General features: G+C 42.9%; 1 protein-coding gene across 1 annotated transcript in view; it reads right to left on the bottom strand.

Moving 5' to 3' along the window:
* The window catches only part of xirp2b (xin actin binding repeat containing 2b), a 70,791-nt gene extending 47,435 nt beyond the window's left edge, over positions 1 to 23,356 (bottom strand). Inside the window, 2 exon segments of the mRNA XM_029686591.2 lie at positions 20,335 to 20,433; positions 23,216 to 23,356. The gene's annotated coding sequence lies outside the window, so the exon portion shown is untranslated.
* Between the last annotated feature and the right edge of the window lie 1,471 nt (positions 23,357 to 24,827).

Below are 24,827 nucleotides of genomic sequence, written 5' to 3'. Positions count from 1 at the left end.
TAAAAACAGTATGGGAATGAGGTAGGTGAAAATGGGTGGGCTATTTACCAATAGACTATGTACAGCTGCAGCGATCGGTTAGCTGCTCGGATAGCTGATGTTTGAAGTTGGTGAGGGAGATAAAAGTCTCCAACTTCAGCGATTTTTGCAGTTCGTTCCAGTCACAGGCAGCAGAGTACTGGAAAGGCGGCCAAATGAGGTGTTGGCTTTAGGGATGATCAGTGAGATACACCTGCTGGAGCGCGTGCTACGGATGGGTGTTGCCATCGTGACCAGTGAACTGAGATAAGGCGGAGCTTTACCTAGCATGGACTTGTAGATGACCTGGAGCCAGTGGGTCTGGCGACGAATATGTAGCGAGGGCCAGCCGACTAGAGCATACAAGTCGCAGTGGTGGGTGGTATAAGGTGCTTTGGTGACAAAACGGATGGCACTGTGATAGACTGCATCCAGTTTGCTGAGAAGAGTGTTGGAAGCCATTTTGTAGATGACATCGCCGAAGTCGAGGATCGGTAGGATAGTCAGTTTTACTAGGGTAAGCTTGGCGGCGTGAGTGAAGGAGGCTTTGTTGCGGAATAGAAAGCCGACTCTTGATTTGATTTTCGATTGGAGATGTTTGATGTGAGTCTGGAAGGAGAGTTTGCAGTCTAGCCAGACACCTAGGTACTTATAGATGTCCACATATTCAAGGTCGGAACCATCCAGGGTGGTGATGCTAGTCAGGCATGCGGGTGCAGGAAGCGATCGGTTGAAAAGCATGCATTTGGTTTTACTCGCGTTTAAGAGCAGTTGGAGGCCACGGAAGGAGTGCTGTATGGCATTGAAGCTCGTTTGGAGGTTAGATAGCACAGTGTCCAATGACGGGCCGAAAGTATATAGAATGGTGTCGTCTGCGTAGAGGTGGATCAGGGAATCGCCCGCAGCAAGAGCAACATCATTGATATACACAGAGAAAAGAGTCGGCCGAGAATTGAACCCTGTGGCACCCCCATAGAGACTGCCAGAGGACCGGACAGCATGCCCTCCGATTTGACACACTGAACTCTGTCTGCAAAGTAATTGGTGAACCAGGCAAGGCAGTCATCCGAGAAACCGAGGCTATTGAGTCTGCCGATAAGAATATGGTGATTGACAGAGTCGAAAGCCTTGGCGAGGTCGATGAAGACGGCTGCACAGTACTGTCTTTTATCGATGGCGGTTATGATATCGTTTAGTACCTTGAGCGTGGCTGAGGTGCACCCGTGACCGGCTCGGAAACCAGATTGCACAGCGGAGAAGGTACGGTGGGATTCGAGATGGTCAGTGACCTGTTTGTTGACTTGGCTTTCGAAGACCTTAGATAGGCAGGGCAGGATGGATATAGGTCTATAGCAGTTTGGGTCCAGGGTGTCTCCCCCTTTGAAGAGGGGGATGACTGCGGCAGCTTTCCAATCCTTGGGGATCTCAGACGATATGAAAGAGAGGTTGAACAGGCTGGTAATAGGGGTTGCGACAATGGCGGCAGATAGTTTCAGAAATAGAGGGTCCAGATTGTCAAGCCCAGCTGATTTGTACGGGTCTAGGTTTTGCAGCTCTTTCAGAACATCTGCTATCTGGATTTGGGTAAAGGAGAACCTGGAGAGGCTTGGGCGAGGAGCTGCGGGGGGGGCGGAGCTGTTGGCCGAGGTTGGAGTAGCCAGGCGGAAGGCATGGCCAGCCGTTGAGAAGTGCTTATTGAAGCTTTCGATAATCGTGGATTTATCGGTGGAGACCGTGTTACCTAGCCTCAGTGCAGTGGGCAAATGGGAGGAGGTGCTCTTGTTCTCCATGGACTTCAGTGTCCCAGAACTTTTTGGAGTTGGAGCTACAGGATGCAAACTTCTGCCTGAAGAAGCTGGCCTTAGCTTTCCTGACTGACTGCGTGTATTGGTTCCTGACTTCCCTGAACAGTTGCATATCACGGGGGCTATTCGATGCTATTGCAGTCCGCCACAGGATGTTTTTGTGCTGGTCGAGGGCAGTCAGGTCTGGAGTGAACCAAGGGCTGTATCTGTTCTTGGTTCTGCATTTTTTGAACGGAGCATGCTTATCTAAAATGGTGAGGAAGTTACTTTTAAAGAATGACCAGGCATCCTCAACTGACGGGATGAGGTCAATGTCCTTCCAGGATACCCGGGCCAGGTCGATTAGAAAGGCCTGCTCACAGAAGTGTTTTAGGGAGCGTTTGACAGTGATGAGGGGTGGTCGTTTGACTGCGGCTCCGTGGCGGATACAGGCAATGAGGCAGTGATCGCTGAGATCCTGGTTGAAGACAGCGGAGGTGTATTTGGAGGGCCAGTTGGTCAGGATGACGTCTATGAGGGTGCCCTTGTTTACAGAGTTAGGGTTGTACCTGGTGGGTTCCTTGATGATTTGAGTGAGATTGAGGGCATCTAGCTTACATTGTAGGACTGCCGGGGTGTTAAGCATATCCCAGTTTAGGTCACCTAACAGAACAAACTCTGAAGCTAGATGGGGGGCGATCAATTCACAAATGGTGTCCAGGGCACAGCTGGGAGCTGAGGGTGGTCGGTAGCAGGCGGCAACAGTGAGAGACTTATTTCTGGAGAGGGTAATTTTCAAAATTAGTAGTTCGAACTGTTTGGGTATGGACCTGGAAAGTATGACATTACTTTGCAGGCTGTCTCTGCAGTAGACTGCAACTCCGCCCCCTTTGGCAGTTCTATCTTTGACGGAAGATGTTATAGTCGGGTATGGAAATCTCTGAATTTTTGGTGGCCTTCCTGAGCTAGGATTCAGACACGGCAAGGACATCAGGGTTAGCAGAGTGTGCTAAAGCAGTGAGTAAAACAAACTTAGGGAGGAGGCTTCTGATGTTGACATGCATAAAACCAAGGCTTTTTCGATCACAGAAGTCAACAAATGAGGGTACCTGGGGACATGCAGGGCCTGGGTTTACCTCCACATCACCCGCGGAACAGAGAAGGAGTAGTATGAGGGTGCAGCTAAAGGCTATCAAAACTGGTCGCCTAGAGCGTTGGGGGCAGAGGATAAGAGGAGCAGGTTTCTGTGCATGGTAGAATATATTCAGGGCATAATGCGCAGACAGGGGTATGGTGGGGTGCGGGTACAGCGGAGGTAGGCCCAGGCACTGGGTGATGATGAGAGAGGTTGTATCTCTGGACATGCTGGTTGTAATGGGTGAGGTCACCGCATGTGTGGGAGGTGGGACAAACGAGGTAACAGGGGTATGCAGAGTGGGTCTAGGGGCTCCATTGTGAACTAAAACAATGATAACTAACCTGAACAACAGTATACAAGGCATATTGACATCTGAGAGAGACATACAGCGAGGCATACAGTAATCACAGGTGTTGAATTTGGAAAGCTAGCTAAAAACAGTAGGCGAGGCTAATCCGCTAGCACAACAAACAGCCGGTAAAATGGCGTTGACTGGGCAACGGGGCCGACAGGTAAGACAAACAAGCAGAAAGGAGTACCGTGATTAATGGACAGTCCAGCGTGCGTCAGCTATGTAGCCAAGAGATCAGTGTCCAGGGGGCAGCGGTGGATGGGCAGGGAGGCTGGGCTGGCGAGTGTTATCCAGGTTTTAAAAAAACTAACAATGACTAAATAGCTTGTAGCTAGTTAGCTGGTTAGCGTCTGGAGGTTCTTGAGTGTGTCATAAAAATACAAATAAGAGTAAAGTAATAGCGATTCCGTATCACATTGGGTGAGGCAGGTTTCCGGAAGGTATAAACAAATTAAAAATCAAAAAGAGATAGCAAGTAAATGGGGTCAGAGAGTGATTGGGACGCGGTGGTTCAGACGGTCAGCAGGCCTGTGCTAACAAGCTAACAGTTCGTAGGCCCGAGCTAGACAAGGTAGCAGTTAGCGGACCGGAGCTTGACAAGCTAGCCGTTAGCAGGCCGAGTTAGCAAGCAGGGAGATAGCGAGGGCTAGAGAGTTAACCTTTGGGGGACGTCGCGATGGGGTGAGTCTGTTTATTCCTCTTCATGCGGTGAGCTGGAGATACAGCGATTCAGAAAGCTCGCGGGCCTTGGCCAGCAGATGGATCTTTGGCGATGTCGCAGCGGAAAAGCCTGTTGAAACCCCCTCGGACGATTATGTCGGCTGACCAGTCGTGATGGATCGGCGGGGCTCCGTGTCGGCAGTAGAGGGTCCAGGCCAATTGGCAAAATAGGTATTGTTGGACCTCTTCGGCTAGTCGGGAGATGGGCTTAGCTCGAGGCTAGCTCCAGGCTAACTGGTGTTTGCTCTGGGACAGAGACGTTAGCCAGGAGTAGCCACTCGGATTGCAGCTAGCTAGTTGCGATGATCCGGTGTAAAGGTTCAGAGCTTGCGGTAGGAATCCGGAGATGTGGTAGAGAAAAAGCAGTCTGATATGCTTTGGGTAGATGTCGCGCTGGTGTCCTAGTTAGCGTTGAAGACCGCTAGCAGTGGCTAGCTACTAGCTAGTAGCTAGTTAGCTGGCTAGCTTCTGATGAGGGTTCCGATTCTAAAGTATAGAAAAAGCAGATCCGTACCACATTGGGTGATGCGGGTTGCAGGAGAGTATATTCAGCCTGTAGTTGGAAAGTGAGATTAAAATATGTACGAAATATATACAGAAAAAAACGAGGAAAAAACTATATTTACACTATACAGGACGAGACAAGACAAAACACACGTCCGACTGCTACGCCATCTAAGACATCAGTCAAGAAGTTAATGCTTTGTCGCACATGGGTCTTCCAAATTAACAATGACCCCAAGTATACTTCCAAAGATGTGGCAAAATGGCTTAAGGACAACAAAGTCAAGGTATTGGAGTGGCCATCACAAAGCCCTGACCTCCATCCCATAGAAAATTTGTGGGCAGAACTGAAAAAGCGTGTGTGAGCAAGGAGGCCTACAAACCTGACTCAGTTACACCAGCTCTGTCAGGAGGAAAGGACCAAAATTCATCCAACTTATTGTGGGAAGCTTGTGGAAAGCTACCCGAAATGTTTGAAACAAGTTTAACAATTTCAAGGCAATGCTACCAAATACTAATTGAGTGTATGTAAACGTCTGACCCACTGGGACCGTGATTAAAGGAATAAAAGCTGAAATAAATCATTCTCTACTATTATTCATTTCACATTCTTAAAATAAAGTGGTGATCCTAACTGACCTAAGACAGGGATATTTTACTAGGATTAAATGTCAGGAATTGTGAAAAACTGAGTTTGAATGTATTTGGCTAACATGTATGTAAACTTCTGACTTCAACTGTAGTTATACTGGGTTGTCATGCAGTCGGAAAGTAGTTCGATCTTGAAGCTACCAATGAATGTTGGTCCACTAATAAACTAAATTGTTTTGCATTTCAAGTCAAGGTTCACTAGTTATCTATATACCTACCTAGTCAATGAGTCCTCCGGTTCTTAACTACAACAGTTTGATTATACATTGACAATACACATACTTTTCTGAACTGTCAAGAGGACCAGAATGTAAATACTGTAAGTCCCAGACATTATTGTATGTTATCCTCAATGACTTTACTCACATTACATGTATTGTGTGTGCTTGTTTTTCAGCACAATTCAAAGATTTCTTATTCTACACTCATGGTGCAATCACAATGTTATCATTCACCAAACACTGTCAACAAGTCCTGGGGAAAGACATTCCCACCAACCAAGTATCAAACAGTGTGGATCCATCTGTAAATTGTTTGCATTGTGCCAACAGATTTCCAATTGTGATTACTCTGATCAGCCAGACAGATTGAGATGTAAACTGTGCTGCTGTAGACTGTTGAGCACCACAGATGATAGGAAGCCCAGGGTTTTCTGTGTGAGAAGCAGCTCGCAACTCTATCTCTTCCTCCCAGCTTGGCAAGGCCGGTCTATGGGGGACGACTCATTTGAAAAAGCTGATGGACAGAGGCAGCTCATGTGTGACTGTGTTCAGAGGATTGTTCAATTCAAATACCAGGTCTCTCTCAGGCTCATCATTTTGTGCATAACTGCCTTGCACAATTGTTTTCTGGATTGAGGCTTTCTCTGTTGCAATCTCTGTCAAGTCTATGCTGCTTATAGTATCAATTTTATTCCTAAAAAGGTGGACATATTCAAACGGCCTATTCCAGGATCAGTTGATAACACAGACAGAAAAATAATGTCTTATGGAAATCAAAGCTGAGGACATTAAGCTGCAAGTATATTCGGTGCATTCACATTGTTACATTACAGTCTTATTCTAAAATGTATTAAAATGGATCAATCTACACACAATACCCCATAATGACAACAAACAGGTTTTTAGATATTTTTCCAAATGTAATAAAAAAAAAAAAACATAAATACCTTATTTACATAACTATTCAGAACCTTTGCTATGACACTCAAATTTGAGCTCAGGTGCATCCTGTTTCCATTGATCATCCTTGAGATGTTTCCACAAGTTGATCGGAGTCCACTTGTGGTAAATTCGATTGATTGGACATTTGGAAAGGCACACACCTGTCAATATAAGGTCTCACAGTTGACAGTGCATGTGTCAGAGCAAAAACCAAGCCATGGGGTCAAAGGAATTGTCCCTAGAGCTCCACGACAGGATTGTGTCCCGGGACAAATATTGGGAAGGGTACAAAAAATGTCAGCAGCATTGAAGGTCCCCAAGAACACATTGGCCTCCATCATTCTTAAATGGAAGATGTTTGGAACCACCCCGAATCTTCCAGAGTTGGCCGCCCAGTCAAACTGAGCAATCAGGGGAGAAGGGCCTTGGTCATGGAGGTGACCAAGAACCCGATGGTCACTCTGACAGAGCACCAGAGTTCCTCTGTGGAGATGGGAGAACTGTCCAAAAGGACAACAATCTCTGCAGCACTCCACCAATCAGGCCTTTATGGTAGAGGGACCAGACGGAAGCCAGTCCTCAGTAAACGGCATGTCATGCCCACTTGGAGTTTGCCAAAAGGCACCTAAAAGACTCTCAGACCATGAGAAACAAGATTCTCTGGTCTGATGATACCAACATTGAACTCTTTGGCCTGAATGCCAAGTTGAAGTCTGGAGGAAACCTGGCACCATCCCTATGGTGAAGCATTGTGGTGGCAGCATCATGCTGTGGGAATGTTTTTCAGTGGCAGGGACTGGGAGACTAGTCAGGATCGAGGGAAAGATGAACGGAGCAAAGTACAGAGAGATCCTTGATGAAAGCCTGCTCCAGAGCGCTCTGGACCTCAGACTTGGGTGAAGGTTCACCTTCCAACAGGACAACAACCCTAAGCACACAGCCAAGACAACGCAGGGGTGGCTTCGGGACAAGTCTCTGAATGTCCTTGAAAGGGCCCAACCAGAGCCCGGACATGAACCCAATCTAACATCTATGGAGAGACCTGAAAATATCTGTGCATCAACACTCCCCATCCAACCTGACAGAGCTTGAGAGGATCTGCAGGGAAGAATGGGAGAAACTTCCAAAATACAGGTGTGCCAAGCTTGTATTATCATACCCAAGAAGACTCAAGGCTGTAATCGCTGCCAAACGGTGCTTTAACAAAAAAATTGGAGTAAAGGTTCTGAATACTTATGTAAATGTCATTTATGTTGTTTTGTTGTTTAATACATTTGCAAACATTTCTAAAAACTGTTTTTCCTTTGTCATTATGGGGTATTGTGTGTAGATTGATGAGGGGGAAAAAAACTATTTGATACATATTAGAATAAGACTAACGTAACAAAATGTGGAAAAAGTCAAAAGGTCTGAATACTTTCCGAGTGCACTGTATCTTTCATGTGATTAACCCAGCCTCAAGCATTGCAAAAGTTTTCGTCCATATTGATTCTTAGCAAAAACTGTCATGTCTTTTTAAAAATCTACATTAGCATGAGCATTGGAGCACCACTATGATGCTCTATGTCTTTAGGGGAGAGTGGAATAAGTTGAACCAAAGGGGTAAGTTGAGCCAAAGGGGTAAGTTGAGCTACCCTTGTTTCTAGGAAACCATACACAAAATGAATCATTTGACCAAATATTTAGGAAGAGGTCATCATTTCATGTCTGTGAAAGAAAAAACCGCATGGAAAAAGTGGTAAGAAAGTTAGGTCCAAAAAACAGATTTCCACCAAGTCAAATAAATGTATTGTGTTAGAGGTTTTATGATGCTTGTATCTAAATCAAAGTAGATCATTTTAAGTTTGTTCCTTACATCAGTTGGGGTCTCTATAAGCTTCAATAAACCTAGTATGAAAGTGCATCCTTGTAGCTGTGTGGGCTAATATAGTGAAAATGTTTGCCTTGGGGTAAATTGAGCCAATGGCAAGTTGAGCAAACTCAGCATTCCTCACTGAGTTCCCTGAATTCCTATCGGACCTTGTAATCATAGCAGATAATATTCAAATTTTTGGTGATTTTAATATTCACATGGAAAAGTCCACAGACCCACTCCAAAAGGCTTTCGGAGCCATCATCGACTCAGTGGGGTTTGTCAGTGGGGTTTATCCACCGGATGTGTACCAAACTCATTAAAAGTGGCAGTAATAAAGCCTCTCTTGAAAAAGCCAAACCTTGACCCTGAAAATATAAATTAAACTATCGGCCTATATCGAATCTTCCATTCCTCTCAAACATTTTAGAAAAAGCTGCACTTGTGAAGGTGATAAATGACCTTTAATTGGCGTCAGACCGAGGCTCTGCATCTGTCCTCGTGCTCCTAGACCTTAGTGCTGCTTTTGATACCATCGATCACCACATTCTTTTGGAGAGATTGAAAACCCAAATTGGTCTACACGGACAAGTTCTGGCCTGGTTTAGATCTTATCTGTCGGAAAGATATCAGTTTGTCTCTGTGAATGGTTTGTCCTTTCGGTGTTCCTCAAGGTTCCGTTTTAGGACCACTATTGTTTTCACTATATATATTTTACCTCTTGGGGATGTCATTCGAAAACATAATATGCGGATGACACAGAGCTGTACATTTCAATGAAACATGGTGAAGCCCCAAAATTACCCTAGCTAGAAGCCTGTGTTTCAGACATAAGGAAGTGGATGGCTGCAAACGTTCTACTTTTAAACTCGGACAAAACAGGGATGCTTGTTTTAGGTCCCAAGAAACAACGAGATCTTCTGTTGAATCTGACAATTAATCTTGATGATTGTACAGACGTCTCAAATAAAACTGTGAAGGACCTCGGATTTACTCTGGACCCTGATCTCTCTTTTGATGAACATATCAAGACTGTTTCAAGGATAGCTTTTTTCCATCTACGTAACATTGCAAAAATCAGAAACTTTCTGTCCAAAAATGATGCAGAAAAATGTATCCATGCTTTTGTTACTTCTAGGTTAGACTACTGCAATGCTCTACTTTCCAGCTACCCGGATGAAGCACTAAATAAACTTCACTTAATAAACTTCAGTTCACTGGCTTCCTGTTAAGGCTAGACCTGAGCCCTAGGACCATGCTTCAGGACTACATGGCATGATGACTCCTTGCTGTCCCCAGTCCACCTGGCCGTGCTGCTGCTCCAGTTTCAACTGTTCTGCCTGCGGCTATGGAAGCCTGACCCGTTCACCGGACGTGCTACCTGTCCCAGACCTGCTGTTTTCAACTCTCTAGAGACAGCAGGAGTGGTAGAGATACTTTTAATGATCGGCTATGAAAAGCCAACTGACATTTACTCCTGAGGCGCTGACTTGCTGCACCCTCGACAACTACTGTGATTATTATTATTTGACCATGCTGGTCATTTATGAACATTTGAACATCTTGGCCAAGTTCTGTTATAATCTCCACCCGGCACAGCCAGAAGAGGACTGGCCACCCCTCATAGCCTGGTTCCTCTCTAAGTTTCTTCCTAGGTTTTGGCCTTTCTAGGGAGTTTTTCCTAGCCACCGTGCTTCTACACCTGCATTGCTTGCTGTTTGGGGTTTTAGGCTGGGTTTCTGTACAGCACTTTGAGATATCAGCTGATGTAAGAAGGGCTTTATAAATACATTTGATTTGATTGAAGTGTTTTCTTCCCAGGTGTAATGCAAGGCCTTATCTCTGGGATATGAGGTAACATGGCTTATGTTATAAGTGTTTAAAATATTACAAAGTGTATGTTTGGTGTTAAATTATGTTTGGGAAATAAAGATAGACATGGTTTTAAAAAGGTAGTGGTAATATTTATTTCAGTACAGAACATTGTAGGTGGTTTAAATTACCCTGTGGCGTGGTTCAACTTACACATACCCGGACTAAGTTGTGCTTAGAGACCACTTTTGTTGGACAAGCTATGTTTTGAAAATTGTAATGCCTACTTGAATTGTGATCATTTCCAGGAATACACAACATCCTTAAATATATGTAGATACCTTTGTTAGAAAGAATACTGTATTTCCAACGATGGAGTGATACTGAATGTGAAAACAAAATGGCTCAACTCACTGATCTCTCCCCTACTTTAATTATCTACTGCATACTGTAGACCCTCACTTCCCCCATTAGGCTTAGGGCATTTGAAGCATAGGGGGAGGAGGAATCCTCTAGAACAAATCACCAGATCCTCCTGGAGCAGTCAGCAGCCAGCCAGCCCACGCAGGCATGGGCAGCCAGGCATGCTCGCCTGTCAAGACTCCACACATCCAGACTCACAACTATCCTCCCTGTATGAGGGAGAGAGAGACAGAAACCGAGACAGAAGTTCTTTGTTTCTGATGTGAGAGGAGGAGTGGGATGACAAAGGACCATGAATGAGGTCTGCTTCTTCTCCAGGCACAGTGTATGCGTGTGTGTGTGAGTGTGTGAGAGAGAGAGAGAGAGAGAGAGAGCGACAACAGGCTGAACGCTGCATTGAACAGGCTTCTAGGGCTTTACCACCATTCAAGCATGGGAGAGGGTAGGCTAACTGGGCTTATGGGATTGTCAGAGGGGCAGTCTGAGGACTGTTTGTGGCCTTTAATGCAACAGTACATACAGTTGAAGTCGGAAGTTTACATACACTTTAGCCAAATACATTTAAACTCAGTTTTTCACAATTCCTGAAATTTAATCCTAGTAAAAATTGCCTGTCTTAGGATCACCACTTTATTTTAAGAATGTGAAATGTCAGAATAATATTAGAGAGAATGGTTCCTTTCAGATTTGATTTATTTCATCATATTCCCAGTGTGTCAGAGGTCTACATACACTCAATTAGTAGCGGGTAGCCTTCCACAAGCTTCTCACAATAAGTTGGGTGAATTTTGGCCTATTCCTCCTGACAGAGCTGGTGTAACTGAGTCAGGTTTGTAGGCCCAAACATTTTCTATAGAATTGAGGTCAGGGCTTTGTGATGGCCACTCGAATACCTTGACTTGGTTGTCCTTAAGCCATTTTGTCACAACTTTGAGTCATTGTCCATTTGGAAGACCCATTTGCGACCAAGCTTTAACTGATGTCTTGAGATGTTGCTTCAATATAATTTTCTTCCCTCATGATGCCATCTATTTTGTGAAGTGCACCAATCATTCCTGCAGCAAAGCACCCCCACAACATGATGCTGCCACCCCGGTGCTTCAAGGTTGGGATGGTGATCTTCGGCTTGCAAGCCACCCCCTCCAAACATAACGATGGTCATAATGGTGAAACAGTTCTGCTTTTGTTTCATCAGACCAGAGGAGGTGGTCAAAAGGTACGATCTTTGTCCCCATGTGCAGTTGCAAACCGTAGTCTGGCTTTTTTCTGACTGTTTTGGAACACTGGCTTCTTCCTTGCTGAGCGGCCTTTCAGGTTATGCCGATATAGGACTCATTTTACTGTGGATATAGATACTTTTGTACCCGTTTCCTCCAGCATCTTCACAAAGTCCTCTGCTGTTGTTCTGGGATTGATTTGCACTTTTCGCACAAAGTACGTTCATCTCTAGGAGACAGAACGCGTCTCCTTCCTGAGCAGTATGGTGGCTGTGTGGTCCCATGTTGATACTTTGTACAGATGAACGTGGTACCTTCATGCATTTGGAAATTTCTCCCAAGGATGAACCAGACTTGTGGAGGTCTACAATTCTTTTTCTGAAGTCTTGGCTGATTTATTTTGATTTTCCCATGATGTCAAGCAAAGAGGCACTGAGTTTGAAGGTAGGCCTTGAAATACATCCACAGGTACACCTCCAATTGATTCAAATTATGTTAATTAGCCTATGACTAAGCCATGACATAATTTTATGGAATTTTCCATGCTGTTTAGAGGCACAGTCAACTTAGTGTATGTAAACTTTGACTCATTTGAATTGTGATGCAGTGAAATAATCTGTGTGTAAACATTTGTTGTAAAAATGACTTGGCTGTTTTCTTTTGATTTTCCCATGATGTCAAGCAAAGAGGCACTGAGTTTGAAGGTAGGCTTGAAATACATCCACAGATACACCTCCAATTGACTCAAATTATGTCAATTAGTCTATCAGAAGCTTCTAAAGCCATGACATCATTTTCTGGAATTTTCCAAGCTGTTTAGAGACACAGTCAACTTAGTGTATGTCAACTTCTGACCCACTGGAATTGTGATAGAGTGGATTATAAGTGATATAATCTGTCTGTAAATAATTGTTTGAAAAATTACTTGTGTCATGCACAAAGTAGATGTCCTAACCGACTTGCCAAAACTATAGTTTGATAACAAGAAATTGTGGAGTGGTTGAAAAATGAGTTTAAATGACTCCAACCCAAGTGTGTCAACTTCCGACTTCAACTCTAAATAGAGATCATGCGAATGCTGCTATATCAGGGCAAATACATTCTGATGTTGATGACACCTAAGAGGAAATATTTGTGCTGTAGGGGAGACCTTGGCTGTCCCACTTTTTAATCTTGTGTGTATTTCTCAGCACCAGTACATCTTACAATACTTTTTTTAACTTCTAAAGAAATACCAAGGTATGAGGTTGATTGTCACAATGTTTTCTAGTAGTTTATTCCTTTTATAACAAGAAAGGAAGAAATGCAGTATATACAGAGTCTTAGAAATAGCCAAGGCCTTACTTTGATCAAACGATATTCCTGACAAAATGTAGCATTATATGCCTTGAGAACAACATATGACATTTTGTGTAAATTTGTGTGAGTATGCATGTGTTTGCACACGCATGTGTATGCACACGCATGTGTACATGTACTGTACAGATTGTGTGACAGAAAACAAATCAGTGTATGAGAGAGAGAGGCAACAAACCCAGATACCTCTGCCCAACAGACGTATTCATGATGCATGGCGAGACTGGCGAGACTCACAGATGCATTTAGAATACCTACATTCTAAATTCTACAGTTCAACGTCGGCCAGGCATCAACATTCTATTCTGATGTCTCGGCGACATCTTCCCAATGTGCAAACGCTATCCACACTACATATTCCCAACACATTTTGATATGTCAGCCAGAATCTTAGTTGGGGCACTGTGACAACCAACCCGTGAGACAACAAACTCCGCTTTTCCCCTACACTACTATCACAACGATTTGGTCAAATGAGATACAGTGTTGTGTGTGTCTCTTAACCCAGGGTGTAGACTGCTTTATGGCTGAAACGTTAAAACGCTCTGTGTTGATAAACTAGCACAGACTAGTTATTTGTATTTATTTAACCTAATCTTGCAAAAGTCGCAATTAGTGAATTAAATGCATCCTCCTGAAACGCTTCACTTGATGCATGCTGCAGAAATTACCTTCACAGTTCCCATTATAACAATTTATTTCCCCCACAGAGAATGTTTCATTAGAGCTTCTTTTCAGTTTGCCATGGCAACAAACCAGGATCCATTAATGAAAATCTGTCCACCGGGCAGAGACATCAATTCAAGGTCTATTCCACGTTGGTTCAATGCAATTCCGTTCAACTCACGTGGAACCAAAGTTGATTCAACCAGTGAGTGCCCAGTGTGTTTATACTTTACTTTGAAAGACACCTGTGCATAGCCACGGGAAGTAGGGGTGCTGAGGGTGCTGCATTCACCCCCTGACAAATCTTTAAAAAAAAAAAAAATTAAAACTGATATAGCCGTCTATAGCACGTGCAAAAAAATTCTCGGCTCCCCTTCCCCCCATACCATCTTCCTGTGGCTCTGCAACTGTGTGCGAAGATCTACAGGTAACTGCAAACATAAAAGGAAACACCAACATAAAGTGTCTTACTAAGGCGTTGGGGCACCACGAGCCAGAAGAGCTTCAATGCACCTTGGCTTAGATTCTACAAGTGTCTGTCACTCTATTGGAGGGATGACACACCATTCATCTATTACAAATTCCATCATTTGGTGTTTTGTTGATGGTGATAAAAAAATAAGATCTCAGGTACCGCTTCAGAGTCTCCCATAAGTGTTCAATTGGGTTGAGATCTGGTGACTGAGACGGCCATGGCATATGGCTTACATTGTTTTCATGCTCATCAAACCATTTAGTGACCACTTGTGCCCTGTGAATGGGTGGGGGCATTGTCATCCTATTGTCATCCTGTACAATGACCGGATCCATGACTCTACCCGAACAATCAAATTTGGAATGAATAGAATCCTAGTCAACATGAGCGCTATTACCACAGTTACTTATTCATATACTACTGAGGTTTGCAATTGAAACCTGTTCCTCACAACCCTGACATGCTTGTGGATCTCAGGGAGTGGAGTGTGGCAGAAATGGTCTACAATGTCTGCAGGGACAGGACATATGTTCCGCAAAACAAACTATGTTCCATATTCTGTATAAAAACCCTGATTTGTATTATCTAATAAACTATATTCTGGTGGTCTGCGACAGGGTGTCCTGAAGATACTACTTTTGTTGAAATAATTCATGCCGAGGCAGAGAGCATATTGCTTTCTCTCACCAAGGACGCCTGGGTCTCACAAGGAGGTGGTGGATTAAACATTCTAATTTGTGTGAAGCTTAGTGGCAGCACAGAAAACTCCTCACTGGAAAGAACTAAATGGCAGTTTGACAATTTGAAGAATGACCCATTTGAATTCACACAGGCAGGCAGGCAGAATGGGAAAGGCTGGAATTATGCATGGGCTGGATGTTCGAGAGTGCGAGAGAGAGAGAATACTTCTATCTGTTAAAGAACCAATTGCCCTCTATGGGTGTGAGGTTTGGTGTCCACTCACCAACCAAGAATATACCAAATGGGACAAACACCTGATTGTATTCAGAATTCTGCAAAAATAAAAACTTTGCATACAGCGCAAAACCCCAACAATGGATGCAGAGCAGAATTAGGACTATACCCGCTAGTTATCAAAATCCAAGAAAAAGGTTGTTAAATTCCACAACCACCTAAAAGGATGCAATGCCCACACATTCCACTACAAAGCCCTTAACTACAGAGAGATGAACCTAGAGAAGAGTCCCCTTAGCCAGCTGGTCTGGGGCTCTGTTCACAAACAGACCCCACAGAGCCCCAGACCAGCAACACAATTAGACCCAACCAAATTATTAGAAAGCAAAAAGATAACCATTTGACACCCTGGAAAGAATCAACCAAAAAAACGGAGCAAATTGGAATACCATCGGAGCCTAAATGGAGAGTACACACTGGCAGAATACCTGACCACTATGACTGACCCAAAATGAAGAAAATCCTTGGCTATGTACAGACATCACCATAGGCTGACCTGGCTTTCAAGAGAAGACAGCATAGCTATGGGAAGTAGGGGTGCTGAAGGTGCTGCAGCACCCCCTGAAAAATATGAATTAAAAGTAGTGCCTTTACTAGTCCTGTATTTGCAGACCGGTAATATAACCAGCACCCGCAGCCCGCAGCCCCAGACCCACAATGAATTTGAAAACAAATCCAACATTGATAAAATCCCATATCTGAAAGGGGGAATACCCCAATGTGCAATCACAGCAGCAAGATTTGTGGCCCATTGCCATGAGAAAACGGCAACCTATGGAGCACAAAAAACATTGTAAATACCACCATTATTATTCGTACAACAGCTATTTGCACACTGCTAAAATAGTGTACCTAGCTGATAATAGAACATAATATTTTTTCAACTTTTGAGTGCAATGTTTACTGCTCATTTATAATCGATTTTTGTTGTTCAATTGGTTTCTTCTCACTTTTGTTTGTTTTATTTCACTTGGAAATGTAAACATATGGTTTCCCTTGCCAATAAAGCACATTTGGATTGAATTTTGAGAGCGAGAGAGAGAGATGATCCTGAATGAACCATGAATAATGGTGAGTGAGAAAGTTAGAGGGATACATATCATAACCCCCCCAGAAAATGCTAACCTCCCCTCTTATTAGTAACGGTGAGAGGTTAGCATGTTTTGGGGGAAGGATCTTTGTACATCTCTAACGAACCATCCAAGAAGTTTGTAGTCACAAGCTTGATGTAGTTATTGCGTGCTAGGAATTATGGGACCAAATACTAAACTTTTGACTAAATGTAATACACTAGAAGTTGATTTGTCCAAATACTTATGACATCTTCAAACGGGTGGACGAGATACATAAAGTGCATTCATTTAGAAACGGTAAAACAGACATGTATGAAAAATATTCTCAAATAAAAAAAGGTGCCATTCCGTACTTATTTCAAATCCGAAAGAATCTATTAAGAAGATATTTTGTGAATTGGTATCATGCCTTTTGCTCTGTGTGTGACATGTCATGCAATAAGAAGTTTGCACAGAGGTTTAGAAAATATTTGGAGGATATTCTACCTGAGCAGCCAGATCATTAAAATGGAATGTCAGGTATGGCTTTCCACCCCTAGTCATTATGTGGAACAGGGACAGATAAATGGCTGTTCTGACTGCCCACACACACACACACACACACAGCAGTCCGTCACTTACACCGTCAGGTACTCATCCATGACTTTACCCTCAACTACTAGAAGTCTACGTTGTTTTCGCGTAATTTCAACAACAAAAATTCAAGTGATGATGTTGAATCAACGTGAAAACTAACTGGATTTGCAAAAAGTCATCAGCGTAAGGGAATTTAATTGAGGAAGACTTACAGTATAACGGAAAAGACACTACATACACTATATAGACAAAAGAATGTGGACACCCCTTCAAATGAGTGGATTCGGCAATTTCAGCCACACCCATTGCTGACAGGTGTATAAAAATCGAGCACACTGCCATGCCATCTCCATAGACAAACTTTGGCAGTAGAATGGTCTTACAGAAGACCTCAGTGACTTTCAACGTGGAACCGTCATAGGATGCCACCTTTCCAACAAGTCAGTTCTGGGCTCTCAAGTGGCGCAGCGGTCTAAGGTACTGCAAGAGGCATCACTACAGTACCTGTGCAAAAGGCATGTGCAAGAGGCGTCACTACAGTCCCTGGTTCAAATCCAGGCTGTATCCCATCCGGCCGTGATTGGGAGTCCCATAGGCCGGTGCACAATTTGCCCAGTGCCGTACGGGTTTAGCCGGGGCAGGCCGTCATTGTAAATAAGAATTTGTTCTTAACTGACTTGCCTAGTTAAATTAAATAAATGATAAATAGAGCTGCCCCGGTCAACTGTAAGTGCTGTTATTGTGAAGTAAAGCTTGACACCATTGAACTCTGGAGCAGTGGAAATGCGGTCTATGGAGTGATGAATCAAGCTTCACCATCTGGCAGTCTGATGGATGAATCTGGGTTTGGTGGATGCCAGGAGAACGCTACCTGCCCGAATGCATAGTGCCAACTGTAAAGTTTTATGGAGGAGGAATAATGGTCTGGGGCTGTTTTTATGGTTGGGGCTAGGCCCCTTAGTTCCAGTGAAGGGAAACCTTAAAGCTACAGCATACAATGACATTCTAGACAATTCTGTGCTTCCAACTTTGTGGAAACAGTTTGGGGAAGGCCCTTTCCTATTACAGCATGATAATGCCCCTGTGCACAAAGCGACATTTGTCAAGATCAGTGTGAAGGAACTTCATTGGCCTGCACAGAGCCCTGACCTCTACCCCATTGAACACCTTTGACATTAATTGGAACGCCGACTGCAAGCCAAGCCTAATCACCCAACATCAGTGCCCAACCTCACTAAGGCTCATGGCTGAATGGAAGCAAGTCCCCGCAGCTATGTTCCAACATCTAGTGAAAAGCTTTCCCAGAAGAGTGGAGGCTGTTATAGCAGCAAAGGGGGAACCAACTCCATATTAATGCCCATGAGTTTGGAATGAGATGTTTGACAAGCAGCTGTCCACATACCTTTGTACATGTAGTGTATCTTAAGGTGTCAAATACACAGCAAATACAGTGTCCGTCAAACAGATACACACACAGGACATGGATGAGCACAACATTCACATTCATGGCAACAGTACATATATTTAGCCTGTGCTTGACACACAGTCACGCCTGTCATCCAATCGCAGACCCCCGAAGCCACGACGGACACTCAAGAAATAAGCTAAATATAACCATCTCAAGTGAAGAAAAAAAAGAGCCTTGATGACATAACAGCATTGACCTACAGTCCCATGGGTAAATTACGGTTAATGTTTTGCCAAAAACAAATGACAATATCTCGACATTTCCCTCAGTATAGTTTACAGTAAAATCCAGGCTTATGCACTTATTGGAGATCAGTTAGACATAGATCTGTAAAGTAAAGCTATGTGTCTCATTCATTTGGGGAGTGTTGCCTGAAATGACAGCTTATGTATAGGTAGAGAACATGAAACAACATGTTCTCAGGAGGCCATGATGACATGGGTGTGGTATTTACTGAGAGGATACATGTGACCAAAATCAAACACCTTTGTGCAATGCAGCCAGAGACTCACAAGGGCTATGTAGCAAACTCAGACAGAAATAACATGAGACTGATATGCAACATAAAAATGTCTGTCAAATCCTGCTATGATAAACATATTGGCACAGTGCAACTTCACATGTTCCATCTTTACAGATATTTGTTATTGGCAAAAGGTTGGCAAACTTATTGTACTCAACACCTAAATTGAAGAACAATCAATACACCTTAATACATATGCTTGATCTAGCAACTGCAACAGAACGTCTGTGTCACATTGTGACATGGTTTGCAAGAGCTCAATGTAAGCAGTCTTTCAATGGGGCCCAAACCTCACATAGCCAGTCTCCTGGTGTGTAGAGTCTTGGCTGCCACTCTGTGGCAGAGACAAGTCCTTACACTTTATTGAAGACCGCCTGTAATGCAGAGATCCTATACAACATCAGAAATGTAAAACCTAAATCCGCATTTTGGGAAACAGCGCTACTGTTTGCCCCAGCACATTTGTTCTAGTTTTTGTTTTGTTTATGAAACAGAGAAGAGGAGCATGCAGCATCTTGGTAAACAAAAAATGCAATACATACTCTGCTGTTCTATCATGCGCCCAATAACATGCAATGATTTCTGAGGGGGGATTTTTTTTTGTATTTCTTTGTTGCTATAATATCACAAACGACAGTTTCACCTTTACTGATTCCAGCTTTAATTGGTTACAGAATAACTAGCCTATTTCATAATATAACACGTGACAGTGTTCAAGCTTCAGCCATGGTAGGGATCCCTCTAAGATATGTTGGAAATACAAATCTTAGGAGAGGCATTATTTTACCTCGCACTGCCACACAGCTGCTAGCTTGACAACGGAGATCCTGTCTTGCACAGTATCATACAACTGTCATTTACTCACCAATATCCTGTCACTCTGCTCCATCGGCCATACACAGGATTGGCTTCCATTAGCAGAAGAAGCAGCTAGTAATCATGAATGTCTTGCTATTGGACTGCCTTTCCCAAGAAAAGCATATTCGTATTTGTGTAATATGTCCGTTGTCTTGTCTCTTGCACAATAATAACTAATCATGTAAAACGGAGTTAGATCTGCAACATTTGAGAAACATTCATTACCCAATTGACTTGGCTTTGTTGTATTTCATGTAAAAACATTGAGGTCTACTGCCCTGCAACAGGCTACAGCCGTAGCCTAAATTACATTACAAAGTCATGCTGTGACTTTGTCAGGGGGGAGGTACACAAATGACATTGATGAAGAACATACTGTCATTGTGATTAGCTTTTGAATTCCCTAATCTACAGAATGTAGTGTCATGAGTTCAGCCCCAATGCCACAATTTGCTCCAAATATAACTACCATCAGTGTGCGACATCATCATTTTTCATATCAGGTCACCTTGTTGCAAACGAGACTGCAGCAATAATCTGATTCAGGATACAAGTGAATTAAACAATCTACACAGACAGAGAGGGGGACACAATAGTGACCTGTAAAGAAGATGACAAGAGGGCATGTTTCATTAACACTCGTTATTTGTAATACAGGGAAGGTCCAAATATATTACTCAGGCAAATTAGACAGACAGAAGTGGCAGAAATTCATCCCAGACATACTAACCAGGTCACTCGTGGACAGAGTGTGTGAATGCACTGGGCATTCTAATCACCGGTCACTGTGAGCTTTGCCATCTCACACAGTGGGAGGATTGGCTCGTTCCTACAGAGGAGGAAGAGGAACACTTGGTGCATGTTTGGGTCAGGGCAACATTAGGCTAGCAATTAGGGATGCTGTTATGTCTGTCCTAATTCATCTAAATCGTAGAGTTAAACAAATCAAGACAAGTCTAATCCTCTAGCCACATGCTCACAATCCACAAAGCCTGACCTAAACTTTCTATTCCCCTCGATTGCCACACTGCTCTCACATAGTAGTAATGAAAGGGAAGGATCACCCGATACTGGGACAAAGTGGATGTCGTGCTTTAAATGGTCATAAACTGTACTGTATCAAGAAGGTGATTCATTAATAGATCCCCATTCTCATCCATTATGAGTCAAATGTATTTTCCTCGCAGGAAATAAATGTATTTTGAGTTTGAGTCTTTGGCCATTAAAACATTTCTTAGGATTTGTTATTGAGAGCTGCAAATACATAGCGAGGGCACAAACATTGCTGTGTTATTTGAATTCAATAATAGTAGTAGCACCCAAAGATAGCAGACTGTTTGAACTACCTCTAACATGACAGAAAGCACATGACTCTCACAAGGTATTATATTAGTATGCAAGGAAGGAACATACAGTTGAAGTCAGAAGTTTACATACACCTTAGCCAAATATATTTAAACTCAGTTTTTCACAATTCCTGACATTTAATCCTTGTAAAAATTCACTGTCTTAGGTCAGTTAGGATCACCACTTTATTTTAAGAATGTGAAATGCCAGAATAATAGTAGAGAGAATGATTTATTTCAGCTTTTATTTCTTTCATCACATTCCCAGTGGGTCAGAAGTCTACATACACTCAATTAGTATTTCGTAGCATTGCCTTTCAATTGTTTAACTTGGGTCAAACGTTTCCGGTAGCATTCCACAAGCTTCCAACAATGAGTTGGGTGAATTTTGGCCCATTCCTCCTGACAGAGCTGGTGTAACTGAGTCTTGTTTGTAGGCCTCCTTGCTCGCATACACTTTTTCAGTTCTGCCCACACATTTTCTATGGGATTGAGGTCAGGGCTTTGTGATGGCCACTCCAATACCTTGACTTTGTTGTCCTTAAGCCATTTTGCCACAACTTTGGAAGTATGCTTGGGGTCATTGTCCATTTGGAAGACCCATTTGCGACCAAGCATTAACTTCTTGACTGATGTCTTGAGATGTTGCTTCAATATATCCACATCATTTTTCTACCTCACGATGCCATCTATTTTGTGGTTATGTCAATATAGGACTCGTTTTACTATGGATATAGATATTTTTTGTACCTGTTTCCTTCAGCATCTTCACAAGGTCCTTTGCTGTTGTTCTGATATTGATTTGCACTTTTCGCACCAAAGTACGTTAATCTCTAGGAGACACAACACGTCTCCTTCCTGAGCGGTATGATGCCTGCGTGGTCCCATGGTGTTTATACTTGCGTACTATTGTTTGTACAGATGAACGTGGTACCTTCAGGCGTTTGGAAAATGCTCCCAAAGATGAACCAGACTTGTGGAGGTCTACAATTTTTTTCTGAGGTCTTGGCTGTTTTCTTTTGATTTTCCCATGATGTCAAGCAAAGAGACACTGAGTTTGAAGGTAGGCTTGAAATACATCCACAGATACACCTCCAATTGACTCAAATTATGTCAATTAGTCTATCAGAAGCTTCTAAAGCCATGACATCATTTTCTGGAATTTTCCAAGCTGTTTAGAGACACAGTCAACTTAGTGTATGTCAACTTCTGACCCACTGGAATTGTGATAGAGTGGATTATAAGTGATATAATCTGTCTGTAAACAATTGTTTGAAAAATTACTTGTGTCATGCACAGAGTAGATGTCCTAACAGTGTTGCAAAAACTATAATTTGTTAACAAGAAATTTGTGGAGTGGTTGAAAAATGAGTTTTAATGACTCCAACCTAAGTGTATGTAAACTTCCGACTTCAACTGTATTTCTCACCTAAATCTATAAAACAGAGAACCAACCAGCCACAGGGTGGACTAAGTTCAAAGAGCATGTTGGCCAATCCTCACAGATAGACTACAGTGGAATGATAATAGTTCACATTAAATAAATGAGTCATAAAAATCTAAGCGGATAGGTCCTTAATTACCTTCAATTATCTCATAGTTGTCATGATTCATCATAAACCCCACAGAGACGCTGAGTGCTTATGCCTGTTCATCTGTTTATCTTTTTTAAATGCTAGTAACAAGTAACATGATCAAATCCTACTTTTGATGCAAAGTTGAGACTGCACTTGAACATTGAACAAAGATTGTACACAGTAATGGACTACTCGTGTACCATTCCTAGTGCTTTTATTTAAAGTACTTATGATTGTAAAAGGTGGGATGGGTGTTGTCAACTCTTCCAGAGGTGAAACATGAAAGAGGATATCATGCTTTTTTATTGATGGTGTAAAGACAAAGAGCTGGTCTGCATCACTCAGTAGCAGTGGGCCTGCTGCTCTCATGCATAGAAATTACACATTTCCATAAATGTTTACAACATATTTACTCAGTATCTTACTTTGTCTCTATTTATTTTACAAGCAACATTTCAATGAGACCTTCCCTAGAGACATAGCCACACTGCCTTTCTCAAGTTACGTAATGCTTTTCTACACAATGATCCAAATACCATATCCCCATCTACATAGATTGAATTTATGAGTTTAAATAAAACTATTCAATTAAATCGGTACAATTTATCGACAATACAGAATAGTCTCACCATCTGATTAAAAAAATATAGTCATTTGATTTGATAGCATGATATAACAACACACTCACAGTCTGCTGTGCCGAAGGATTCTTCTGTCTTACTTCTGAAATTGTGAACCTCCCTCATCTTATTGTTGACTTGTTCTCCCTTAACCGGTTCATTATAGGCTGTGGCCACTTGCGGCATGGAGAGACGAAAGCGTTTGTGGTTTGGGCTCCACTCACTTATACAGGTTGATTGAATTTCCATTGTTGGGGAACTGTATCGGCCTGGTCCACATTCACAGGATACATGTAGGGGGAGGGGAGGACACAGGTCAGTACACTCCACAGGGTTTCACTTTCTATGAAATCTGAGAGGTCTCTTTCAACAGACTGACTGTTGTAACTGACTGGCTTTGAACAAAATACCCGATGTGCACACATACATTGAAATTCTACAGTGTTCAACACTCTTTTTACAATACATCACATACTTTCAATGTGAATATTTCAACTTGACCGTACTGTAACTGCCAGCATGACTTTAAATGTAGACATTGATTGCTGTGAGTGTAGAGGTATCATCCTAATGCACGACCATGACAATACACTACATGACCAAATGTATGTGGACACCTGCTCGTCGAACATCTCATTCCAAAATAATATGGAGTTGGTGCCCCCTTTGCTGCTATAACAGCCTCCATTTTTCTGGGAAGGCTTTTCACTAGATGTTGGAACATTGCTGCGGAGACTTGCTTCCATTCAGCCACAAGAGCATTAGTGAGGTTGGGCAAAGATGTTGGGCGATTAGGCCTGGCTCACAGTCTGGGTTCCAATTCATCCCAAAGGTGTTCGATGGAGTTGAAGTCAGGGCTCTGTGCAGGCCATCAAGTTCTTCCACACCGATCTCGACAAACCATTTCAATATAGACCTCGCTTTGTCATGCTGAAACAGGAAAGGGCCTTCCCCAAACTGTTGCCACAAAATTGGAAGCACAGAATCATCTACAATGTCATTGTATGCTGTAGCATTATGGTTTCCCTTCACTGGACCTAAGGGACCTAGCCCAAACAATGAAAAACAACCCCAAACCATTATTCCTCCTCCACCAAACGTTACAGTTGGCACTATGCACTGAGGCAGGTAGTGTTTTCCTGGCATCCGCCAAACTCAGATTTGTCTGCTGGACTGCCAGATGGTGAAGCGTGATTCATCACTCCAGAGAACGCGTTTCCACTGCTCCAGACTCCAATGGCGGCGAGCTTTACACCACTCCAGCCGATGCGTGGCATTGCGCATGGTAATCTTCGGCTTGTGTACGGCTTCTCAGCTATGGAAACCCATAGCTCCTAGACTATGGGTTTCACAATAACAGCACTTACAGTTGACCGGGGCAGCTCTAGCAGGGCAGAAATTTTACAAACTGAATTGTTGGAAAGGTGTCTATGGAGATTGCATGGCTGTGTGCTTGATTTTATACACCTGTTGGCAACGTGTGTGGCTGAAATGACCGAATCCAGTCATTTGAAGGGATGTCTACATACTTTTGTATATACAGTTTCCAGGCAAAAGTTTGGACAAACCTACTCTTTATTTTTACTACTTTCTACATTGTAGAATAATAGTGAAGACATCAAAACTACGAAATAACACATATGGAATCATGTAGTAACAAAAAAAAGTGGTAAACAAATT

This window comes from Oncorhynchus nerka, linkage group LG1 (genome assembly GCF_034236695.1).
Source record: "Oncorhynchus nerka isolate Pitt River linkage group LG1, Oner_Uvic_2.0, whole genome shotgun sequence".
NCBI lineage: Eukaryota > Metazoa > Chordata > Actinopteri > Salmoniformes > Salmonidae > Oncorhynchus > Oncorhynchus nerka.
This window is presented reverse-complemented; position numbering and strand designations above follow the sequence as displayed.